The 2,291-nt window shown below is 40.1% G+C and overlaps 1 pseudogene; it reads right to left on the bottom strand.

Moving 5' to 3' along the window:
* Nucleotides 1–493: 493 nt before the first annotated feature.
* On the bottom strand, nucleotides 494–814 carry LOC122127248 (annotated as a pseudogene).
* Between the last annotated feature and the right edge of the window lie 1,477 nt (nucleotides 815–2,291).

The raw sequence follows: 2,291 nt of genomic DNA on the forward strand, positions 1-2,291 counted from the left end.
ATGAGGCCTCATAAACTTTTTTTTTTTATTTTGGCCTTGGCTAGCCTGAAACAGTGGTCTTCCATTTTCTTCTTTGCAGGTAGCTAGATGACAGCCTTTCATCAATTTTCTTTATTTTTTAATAAAAACTTCCTCTTTACCCAAGTCTTGAAACACAGAACAGATTTCTTGAATAAAATGGAAAATTTCAATACATTGAGAGATAAATCCACAAGTCACCATACATACAATACCCAGTAGGAAAAAATAAAATAGCGGGTTTACACATTCCCTGGTATAGCCATGGTCTGATTCTTAAGACGCTTCCTCCCTCTGTCAAGTGCTCTGTGGATACAGAGCACACCATGACTTCTGAGATCCCACTTAGCTGAGCTTGAAGCCCACAAAGCACTCCTCTAGTAGGGCTGTGGTGGTGGCTCTACTCAAGAAGCAAAGCAGTTTTCGGCACATTCAAACAGTGTATCAAATATCCTTTAAATATCAAAGAGAGAAATAAGAAAGCAACATATTCATGCTATGAGAAAGATGTTAGAAAGGACAGGCTGTGTAAAGTTGAGGTTGGAAATGGTTCTCCAGCTTCATTTCTTTGGCTTGTTGGGTAGTGGCCTCTGGAACAGCAAATATGAGGTTCTGGTTCATGGATCGTATAATGAACCCATCCCTGACTCTGTTGAACGCCAAGATTCCTTCATTCAGATTCAGACATCAAATGGGTTTTAGGGACAAGTTTGGCTGTGTCCTTGGGTAACATGACATGCCGGTATTCAAACTGCTCATTGTATTTATCCGAATAGTAAGTTTGTTTATGCGACATGACCGCTCCACCAGCGAATTTCCAGCCGAGAACTCCTAACCTCCAAACAACTTCCAACAGCACGGCCGTTCATCAATTTTCAAATGTGCTTTAAGTATTGCTAGGACTGAACTTGCATCATTTATATTAACTATATATTTTTTTCTTAGCATAAAAATGTTGAAAATATTTGCAGTTGTCCTAGTTTTCTTTTGGGTTTTTGTGGAGATAGTACTTTCTCATTCATAGAACACTTAAAATTTACCTAAATTGTGTTTCCTTTAAAATGATTTGTGTTTAATGCTGAATTTTTTTTCTCTCTTTAGCCCCGTCCATTCTTCTGCATAAGGTGGAGTAAGGGGTAAATTGATTTATCTTAAAAAGAGCTAATCACTTTCTTCAAACAGCCTTGTTCTTTTTAGGTTGTGTATGTGCTAGTTGCTTTGCTTTTTTTTTTTTTTTTTTAAGAGCTGAGGACTGAACTCAGGGCCTTGCACTCACCAGGAAAGTGCTCATCCACTAAGCTAATCCCCTGTTCCCTAATAGCCATGTTTGAAGACTCTGTCCTTTTCTTTCTTTTTTTGGGGGGGGATCTGTTCGTGGGGCCTGAACTCTGGGCCTGGGTGCTGTCCCTCAGCTCTTCAGCTCAAGGCCAGTGCTCTACCACCTGAGCCACAGCGCCACTTCCGGCTTTTTTCTTTTTGCTTATGTGGTGCTGAGGAATCGAACCCAGGGCCTCATGCATGCAAGGCAAGCGCTGTACCACTGAGCCACCTTCCCAGCCCGACTCTGTCCTTTTTTGATCATCTCAGCCACCTCATACATTATGTTATCCTAGATGCACACACATATGCAAATACTCCCATGGTGCCTCTAGTGAATCCTGGTTCCGATCTATTTCTTTCATTTTCCTCTTCTGCCAGTTCTTTAGCTATTCTCACAAAGACTACATGTCATTGCTATTTCCTGAACATATGGTAGCATGGAAGACTCTATTCTGGTAAATTCTTTGTCTTTGTCTGTCTCTGTGTGCGTGTGCACATGTATGTGTACCTACACATATGTGTACCTATGTGCAAAGTGCCCCTGTGCTTATGTGCCTGTTTCTCCCTGTGCACGTGTGCTCATATGTGGTACACGTGTGTATCTTTTAAGACATTCTCACTAACATAACTTTCTTACCAATTCTAGAACAGTTTTGTAATAAAACATTGGATTTTAATGGAAAATTTACTGCGGATATAGGTGAAATGGAAATTACCAGTTGTAAAAGATCTCAGCTGCTTAAAAAAATTGTTTTTATTATCTTTAAGTTGCATGAAAGGGTTCCCATTCAACACATCAGCTTAGGAATTCCCTGATCTCATCTTACCCAGGAACCCTGAAGATCTTGACTTGAATGTTGGGCTTTCATGATTTACGTAATACCCAGTCATTTTGCCTAACTATTTTCCTTCCTTGAATCATTTACTCTTCAAACGCACCAAAGAGTTCTGTG

This window comes from Dipodomys spectabilis, unplaced genomic scaffold, assembly GCF_019054845.1.
Source record: "Dipodomys spectabilis isolate Male_0828 unplaced genomic scaffold, ASM1905484v1 ptg000297l, whole genome shotgun sequence".
Lineage (NCBI taxonomy): Eukaryota > Metazoa > Chordata > Mammalia > Rodentia > Heteromyidae > Dipodomys > Dipodomys spectabilis.